General features: G+C 37.4%; 1 non-coding gene across 1 annotated transcript; it reads left to right on the top strand.

The window, feature by feature from the left end:
* Nucleotides 1-5,722: 5,722 nt before the first annotated feature.
* Nucleotides 5,723-5,828, top strand: LOC124897331. The gene has a single exon (XR_007054053.1). It is a non-coding gene; the product is annotated as a small nucleolar RNA R71 (small nucleolar RNA).
* Nucleotides 5,829-9,847: the final 4,019 nt, after the last annotated feature.

Here is a 9,847-nt window from a genome sequence, read left to right as displayed (position 1 = left end):
TTCTATCGATAGCAACTCCACTACACTCCTTTTGCCTTGATTTTTGGAAGATAATAATTTCATCTGCCTCAATTAGTCTACATGCCTCCCCATACGAATAAAATCCCCCACAGATCAAATTATTTATTATGTAACAAGGGATTTTAGTGCAAAACACACTCTCTCACAAAGAATCTCTCAATGCTACCATACCATAGCTTGCCCTTATTTTCAATTGCCACTATAATTAATACACTTGACTGGAGATTTCAAAGGGCTTTTTGAGCTTGTAATGTAGGTTCGGTGAAGGGTATGATATCATTTAGGAACAAAGTGGCTACACCCTCCTTGAAAATCTACAACACACTATTCAATCTAATTTTTTACCATGGACCACTTCATTTGTTTACAAAATTCACACATGCCTACTTTAGCTACCTTGATTTACCCATCTCTTTGAAACCATTTTCTTTTCGACTAATTATTTTTCTATATAATGCTATTACTTTATTTGAGATTCCTTTCTTTTTCATTTTTTCCATTTCTTTCTTTGCTTAGCATCAAAGACATCCAGTTACATTACCATGGCCCAAGGTCATCTCTTCCAAACTTACCATTCCCAATTTAGGCATTTGGCCTCAAGTTTCATTTTCCAAGTTCAAGGAGGGTAGGGTTCAAAAGAGGGAAAAACTTTCTATGGTTCAAGGCTTATAATGTGGTTTCCAAAGAAAGGCTTATAAGGATACTATTCTATGTATGGGTAGGCTATTTAGGCTAAAGTAGGCTCCTATGTTCACTAAGAAGGTCTAAGATCATTTCACCAACCAAGTATAATAACATTAGCTATGAGAGACTAATGGGGCAAGTTCTAGATGATACAAGTATACATTAGAGTTAGGCAATTACACTAACCACTCATGGCATACAAACTTTTCAAGGATGCTCAATTGCACTTCCTACTAGAGACAAAAAGGAGTTTTTACCAATTTCTGCAAGCTAAAGACTTCGAAGTCACAAAAGGAGGTAAAATATTATTACAAAATTATTCACGTCCATGCCTTTGGTTTTCAAAAATTTGGACGGAGGGAGGTGTTTGCTTCGCATTTAAAATATGAAAAATTCTCTATTAATGGTGCCAAACAAAGTCGTTGTCTCATATTTCAGTTCTCAAGAGACCAAACCATATGGCTACTCAGATTTCACCATAGGTGTAAGGGCGATCCCAAAACTCCAATGCTATGGGTACTCAAAATTCCCCTGCATCTATTGATCAAAACCCAATTATGATGATTTTCACTTAAGAATGTCATCACTCAATCTATCATAGGTAAATACTCATCCAATATCATCATAAGCAAGATGGTAATAAAGACCAAAATGAAACAAGCAACTAATCCATGAAATGTGGGTACTATTAGAGTGCCCGAGTGTTACAACCCAAAATAAAAATAATAATCATCCAAATCAATATAAGAAAATCCACAAATATCTCAATAATATAGACCAAATGAATGAATAAAGAGACGGGAACCCCTAACTAAAAACTTTACAGTGGCCTCACTGCATAATCGATAAAGCATAAAAAGAGTAAAAGGGTGCTCCCTGTAACTGCATCAAGAGCTGTTGTCGCCCTCGGACTCAGCATCACCTCTCGCATCATCTGAACTAGACCACTCAGCTTAGGAACCACCATCACTATCAATACTAGGATAAGGAAGTTTGTCTCTGGGTTTCAAGATATTCCAAAGGCCCTTCACCCCCTTCCACATCTTGGTGAAGAATTTGTCTCTCCTCTTCTCCCTCTTCTTCATCTTCTTGTTCGAGTCTCTAAGCTCCCTATGAGAATGTTACAAAGATTAGTAGGCCCTCTCAAGCCTAGAAATAGTGGACTCCTACTTTTTCTGATCCTCCAGGTACTTCTCATAATCAGATCGAGCAATATATAAATGAGGGGTAGTGGAAGACTCTCTCAAACCATGAGGGAACCCTGCTAAAAGTTCCTTTGTCTCCCCCATATCTACTGAGATATCCTTAAAAGGACTTGCTGTGGATGGCCTACAGGATTCAGTGTCCTCCGCTATCGACTTGCCTAAGTTGATCTTCCTCTTATTGCTCTTACCAGATGCACCTTCACCCCAAATCCAAAGAGGGTAAATGGGGGTATTTGGACGCACCCAAGTGTCTCTGAGGTACTTCTTAACCTCGGCTCTCCTGCACAGCTCAGTAATAAAAAATGGAAATAAGTTGAGTGTACCACTATGGTTCTTGAAATGCCTCACGTCTGAAATCACAAATTGACCAACATTCAAAGAAATATTGTCGAGTATACAAGAAACCATCCGAGCTCACATATCTAGAACAACAATCATGTGTGTGAATGGAGAAACCTGGCTATAAATAATGTTCAACCCTATTCTTGCATCAGTTGTGAAATCATTCATCAATATACCCCTCTTGTGGTCGCCCAATGAACCTCCTTGCAAAGGACACAACTTTTAAGCCATCAAAATCCCTAGTTCACATCCATTTTCCTTGAATTGACTCATGTCCTCATCCAGCATCCCATATAAATCATTAATCTGTTTGGCCCCAAAGTGAACGTTCTTCTCCCGAATTAACACAACTGGTCTGAAGAAAGATACTATGCTATGATTAGCATAGAATTCCTTTACCTAATGCTCGTTTTCCCGATTAAGATTCGTGGCAAAAAAACTTCACCCCGTGGCTACCAAGCGGTCATGAAATATTGGGATCTTCTCCGGTATTCTATCTAAAAAACTACCTCACTTAGGGAGCAATTTGGTTTTTGGAGAGGTCAGCATTGTACTAATTATGGCATTTTGGGGCCATGAACCGAGTTTGGTCATGATCTTCCATATTAAGTCTTGAAAACCTGAGAATCACACAATAACATTAATTGTCAATATTTACATGTGAAAACTATGCTTTGTTATCAATTTAAGCCAATGGGGTGGTGCCTTAGCAATTTTTGGGCAAGAAATAGACTTATCAGATTTTTGATCCAATCTGAAAAATAGCCTCAAATCCCGCAATTGCTGGACACTAAGCCGCGATCGCAATAGCACAATCACGATCATGTGACCACAATTATGGTAACTAAGGCTATGTCGACCAAAATTTTCAAATGCTTAATTTTTTCAAATGCCCAATTGTGTTCCAAAGCAAAAATATACTTTAAGAGCAAATAACATGGTTCCTAGGTACTCGATAATGCCCTCAGAACATGGAAAAACTAACTGTGAATTTGTTTGGACATTTAATCGAGCACTTGGTGTGCACACATTATTTCTAATAAATTTTGACCAAATTTGGGTACTCAAGGCTTTCCTAAATATGTTCACACCAATTTCAACAGCGGACCATAACTCACAAGCATAATTAACCAAAGATTTAGCATGTTAAGAATAATTCTAGGCCATTTCTACAACTTGAGTTTTAAGGCTTACACATATGCACAATAAGAAAATTTTAACGCATATACTAGTTTGGCTATGCAGAGTGGGTGCTAAAACATTCTTGGGATGTCCAAAATGCAATCATAAGGGAGTAATTTGAAAGGAATTTGAAAAAGGAGTGTAGGGGAATTGGCAGTCGACTGGTCAGATAACATAGTCTTGACCACGATCGCGATCCAAGTTCTGCGATCATGATCAAATGGCTACCGCAATCGCGATGGCACGGGTGCCGAGATCACGGGAACTGAGGTTATTTTTAGGTCCTCTGTTTTCCCATGTTTAGTCCACTATACAAATTTTTTCATACTTCTCCCTATTCAACCTTATTCAAATACCTTATAGTACCACAATTTCATGGATTAATCATAAACAAAAATGAAATCTACTCTATTAACTCAAAAATAAAAGAAATGGGCCACTTTCATGGTGTTGGTGGGTTGCCTCCCACCTAGAGCCTAATTTATCATCGCGATACGGCATTCTTCATATTTTCAAGTTGGACCCTCAAGGGACTCAACATTCACCTCCGTGTCCTCAACATCAATGACGGACACCACTTGTAGTTTCGTGAGTTGTTTCTCGATTTTGCAAACCCAAAAGGACACTTCATCATTTTGGACTTGAAATTTTATTTCTCCTAGATCCATATCAATGATAGCTCTTTCTATTTCAAGGAAAGGGAGACCAAGGATAATAGGTATCTCTTGATTAATTTCACAATCAAGCACCACAAAGTCTGTCGAAAGGATGAAATGGTCCACCTTTACCAAAACATCAAACAATATCCCAATCGATCTTTTGATAGACCGGTCTATCATCAAAAACCTTATTGTTGTTGGAGTAGGAGTACCCAAACCAAGTCTTCAGTAGATTGAATAGGGCATGAGATTGATGCTTGCACCAAGGTCACATAAAACTTTTTCAAACTTGTGTGTCCCTATGGTGCAAGGGATTGTAAAGGCCCCGAGATCTTCTTTCTTTTATGCTATAACACTAGCCATAATAGCGCTATACCCATGAGTAACTTCAATGGTCTCACCATCAACAAGATTTTTATCTGACATCAACTTCTTCATAAGCTTAGCATATTTCGAAATCTCTTGAATGGTCTCTAGCAACGGGATATTAATTGATAGATTTCTAAGATTAGCAAGGAACGTCTTGAATTTGGCATTGTCCTTCTTCTTTTTAAGTCTTTGAGGGAATGGGGGAGGAACCTTCCTAGTAGGCAATGGATCGCTTTGTGGTTCATCACTCTCAACTACCTTATGATCTCATTACTCATCAACCATTTTCTTACTCATCATTGGTTTTTTTTCATCCCCTTCTTGAGACTTTGGAGCCTCTTTATTTGAATAAACCACAAGCTTCTTCTTCACATTTGTTTGCTCAACATTGGTCTCTTTTTCAAATTTAACCACATGATCACCATGGGAGTTGCCACTCCTAGTGACGATTGTCAATACTTGAGTATCATTTTACGGATTCACAATGGTATAACTAGGAAGACCCTCTTTTGTCTAGCATTAAGTTGAGAGGAGATTTGGAAAATTTGAGTCTCTAATTATTTAATCAAGGTGAAGTGGGATACAACCATTTGGTTGATTTGCGAAAAGTCACCTTCCAATTCTCGAACCATCTTGTCCATCCCCTCTACTTTCATCAAGATCTTTGCCAATATATCCTCGGTCTTGAATTTTTTGGGATCAATGAAATTGGATTCTTTGATTTTTATTCGGTCATAGAGGGCACATATCTATCATACTCCCTTTTATTCTCCCTACAATTGTGATCTCTATCCCTATTATGCCATTCTCATTCTCTTTTATGCTCGATCCAACCTTGGCTCCCACCTTGCCTTTGATAAGCCAGGTGGAAACCCATCCAATAGTTAGCCAAATACTAAATTTATTCATCAAGCCTCTTGGCCTGTTTTTCATCATAGCCCTTGGATGCCATGGCATTTACTATTTTTGTGGGTACATCCATCATAAGCTTTGTAAGTAGCTCCAATTGTGTCATTATTTTTTTCATATTTTTTTTCTCTTCCGTTTCTCTCTATCAATATAGGAGGTGGTGGGGATCCTTAAGCTACCTCGGTGTCATGGGTGTGCAACCCCCTATTTTTCTAGGTGACTTCCTCAAGTAGGTTTGTAGCCACATTGTACGACAACTTCACAAGTGACCCACCAGCCGCATTATCCTCCATGATTTTGTTTAGTTTAGCCAAAGCCCAATAGAATATTTGGAGAAGCATCTTCTTCAGGACCTCTTGGTTGGGACATTGCATGATCTTCTCATTAAATCTCTCCCATGCCTCATATAGAGGTTCTCCATTAAATTGATGAAAATTGGTGATTTCCTCATGCAATTACAATATCTTGGATGGTGGGAAGTATCGATCTAAAAAAGCAATAGTAAGTTCGTCCCATGATGTGATTGACCCATCGGGAAGATATCATAGCCACAACCATATGGATTCTTATGATGTGTGAGCAATATCAAAAGGGGCACAAACTTCTATAAAATTCTTCAAATGAATGTTTGGGTCCTCATGAACTTGACGCCCAAAAAGAACTTTTATTTGAAGCATGTGCAAGATAACATTCATGACGTAGAATACCCCGTTCTATTTATTAGGTGGGATACGGATAGCACTCGCACGTCCAACATCATGGAGTTGCTCCTCATCATCAAGGGGACCATAAAAAATCCTGGTATTACTTATATGGTCATCTTTGTGTTGTGGACACTATTGAAATCACCTAAAAAGAAACAAAAGCAATAATCAAATAAAATAAACACCACCATGGGTATACCCAATGAATAAGTGAAAACTAAGTTTCACTCCCCGGCAACGACGCCATTTTGATCACGCTTAACTTACTCTATGAGTTATGGGTAAAAAAAATATTGTCAAATATAATAACCCAACGTGAGTTGGGGTCAAATCCTTGAGGAGTGAATCTAGTATTCAAATCCTATGGGTGCTAAAAGTGTCTAAGTATATACCTGTAGTGTAAACGAAATGAAATGCATAAATTAAAATTTAGGGGGAATGGTTTGGAAGAGTTGTTTTACCAAAATCTACTCAAACTACCAATTAAAGGCAACAAATATGTATAAGATGTCAATACGAGACAAGTCTGGGGATTATGTATTCCTAGAGGCGAATAATGCATGGGTTCATGATAACCAAATGCAAATTCTAGTTAACGACTACATGGGTAGGATAGGTTAGGGTTTCTTGATGCAAGTTTTTCAACTAAACATCAAGATTATCATCCATGGTACCTTTTGGATACCTCATGGATCTGACAAGCAAATCCACCCAATTCCTCAATTCGGCATCCCTATTTCTAGGAAGATGCCCAAAACCTATCTAATTCTCATTCCACCCTTATTTCTAAGATAGTGAAAAGTGAATAAGCTACATCTAACTATTTTTCACTAATACCTTGTTACCCATATCCCCCTTTTAAGGATGATGTGAGATTTTAGGAATTTGAGGTTTTCACCCACAAATTCCAACTCAATCAAGCAAGCATTTTCTAAAACCTATCATTATTAACTAAGAATCTACACTAATAAATCACAACCCATACATATTTGCACCCTATTTCAACATAATCCTAAGATAGATATTTAGCTACTCGTGAAGCTAACGAAAAGAAATATACCAAAAGGATCATTGAATATTTCAATTCAAAATGCAATCTAGAATATTCTCCAATTTAACTTCAATTATAGCTAAACTCAATTGAGGAATTAGCAACAATAGTTTTCCTAATTTTGTAGGATTTCAAATTGCTTCAAGTTCAATTGTAGTTGGGAAAATACCAAAAAATAAAAGGGTTTTTGCTCTATATGGGATTTGGGGTCGGCTCCATGAAATTACAAAACTTTCTCTTGGCATAAACTCATGCTGCCGCGGTCGCCCTAGCTTGATCGCGATTGTGACTCCTGTAAATATAGTGAGTCCTTTGCGATCGCTGACTCTGACTGATCTTGACTGGTCGCAACCACGGCCCTCAGACCACGATCATAGTAACTGAGGGTCAGATCCGCTCCTACCTTTCCAGTTTTTGCACTTCTCTTCCCTTTTTATCCCTTTTTAGCTCACTTCACTTCTTTTCTTCTCATCACCTGTATACCTGCAAAATATGGGAATTAGTGCATTCAAATGACAAAGTTGTTTCATTCATACCGTTAAATCATAGTAGTGTGCACACATTTGAACATAAATGAGTGGTAAATTTATCACTCATCCACACCCCCAACTTAAACCTCTTCTTGTCCTCAAGTAATACTACTTCTTACTTAATGAGACTATGTAATTTTAACCCTATTTAAACGACCAAATAATCACAATGACTTTGGACTTGATTAACACCAACAAATAGATTTGAAGCAAGGGCAAAGCTGTTCTTATGACTCTTCTCAACATGAAACATAATTTTAAAGATGCAAGGGACTTTAAAGAACAACAATGCACCAATCACTAACTCTCTATAAATGACTCTCTGTCGATTGCAATACTTTTACACTTTTTTTGCCTCATTTTTTAGAAGACAATTTTATCTACCTCAATTTGCCTACATTCCTCCTCACACGAAGGAAATCCCACACATACCAAATTATCTATTATGCAACAAGGGATTTTAGTACAAAACATTCTCTCTCACAAAGATTCTCTCAATTCTAACAAGTATCATACCATAGGCTTGCCCTTATTTTCAATCGCCATTACAATGAATACACTTAGTTAGAGATCTTAAAGGGTATGATATCATTTAGGAACAAAGTGGCTACACCCTCCTTGAACATCTACATCACACTATTAAATCCAACTTTTAACCATGGACAACTTCATTTATTTCCAAAATTTACACATGCCTACTTTAGCTACCTGGATTTACCCATCCCTTTGAAAGCATTTTCATTTCGACTAATTTTTTTGCTATCTAATGCTATACCTTCATTTGATGATTCTTTTCTTTTTCACCTTTTCCATTTCTTTCATTGCTTAGCATCAAAGGCATCCAATTATATTACCATGAGCCAAGGTCATCTCTTCCAAACTTACCATCCCCAACTTACCATTTGGTCTCAAGTTTCATTCTCCAAGTTCAAGGAGAATAGGGTTAAAAAGAAGGAAAATTTTGTATAGTTCAGGGCTTGTAATATGGTTGTCAAAGAAAGTCTTGAAGGCTCAAAATGGGTAACTAAAAGTATGTATGGGTAGGCTATTTAGGCTAACGTGGGATCCTATATTCACCAAAAAGGTCTAAGATCATTTACCAACAAAGTATAATCAAAATTAGCCTTGAAAGACTGATAGGGCAAGTTATAGATGGTACAAGTATGCATGAGAGTTAGACAATTACGCTCATTGTACATAGCATACAAACTATTCAAGGAGGCTCAAATTCACTTCCTACTCGAGACAAAGAGAGTATTTACCAATTTCTACAAGCTAATGTCTTCAGAGTCACAAAAAGAGGTAAAGTAATGTTACAAAATTATTCACATCTATGCCCTTGATTTCAAAAATTTTTGGACGGTGAGGGATGTTTTCTTTGAATTTACACCATGCAAAATTTACTATTAATGGTACCAAACCAACCCATCGTCTCACATTTTGGCTCTGAAGAGGTAAAACCATATGGCTACTAAGATTTCACCATAGATGTACGGGCGATCCCAAAATTCCAATGCTATGGGTACTCAGACTTCCTCCGCATCTATGTCTCAACACCTAATCATGATGATTTTCCCTTAAGAATGTCATCACTCAATCTATCAAAAGGAAAGGCTCATCTAATATCATCATAAGAAAGATAAAAATAAAAACTAAAAATAAAACAAGAAACTAATTTATGAAATGTGGGCACCATCAGAGTGCCCGAATATTACAACCCAAATTAAAAATAAAAATCATCCAAATCAACATAAAAACATCCACAAATATCTCAATATTACAGACCAAATGAATGAATATGGAGATGGGCACCCCCAACTAAAAATTTTTCAGTGACCTCACTACATAATTGATAAAGCATAAAGAGAGTAAAAAGGTTCTCCCTGTAACCACATCAAGAGCTACTGTCTCTCTCAAACTCAACATCACCTCTTACATCATCTAAACCAGACCACTCAACTAGGGCCTCATCATCACTATCAACTCTGGGAGAAGAAAGTATGTCTCTGGGTTTTAAGATACTCTAAAGGCACTTTGCCCCGTTACATATCTTGGTGAAAAATTTGTCTCTCCTCTTTTCCCACTTATTCGTCTTCTCAAACGAGTCCCTGATCTCCCTGTGAGAATGTTCCAAATATGATTAGGCCCTCTCAAGCCTTGAAATAGTGGCCTCCTACTTCTTCTGATCCTC

This window comes from Capsicum annuum, chromosome 3 (genome assembly GCF_002878395.1).
Source record: "Capsicum annuum cultivar UCD-10X-F1 chromosome 3, UCD10Xv1.1, whole genome shotgun sequence".
Classification (NCBI taxonomy): domain Eukaryota; kingdom Viridiplantae; phylum Streptophyta; class Magnoliopsida; order Solanales; family Solanaceae; genus Capsicum; species Capsicum annuum.
This window is presented reverse-complemented; position numbering and strand designations above follow the sequence as displayed.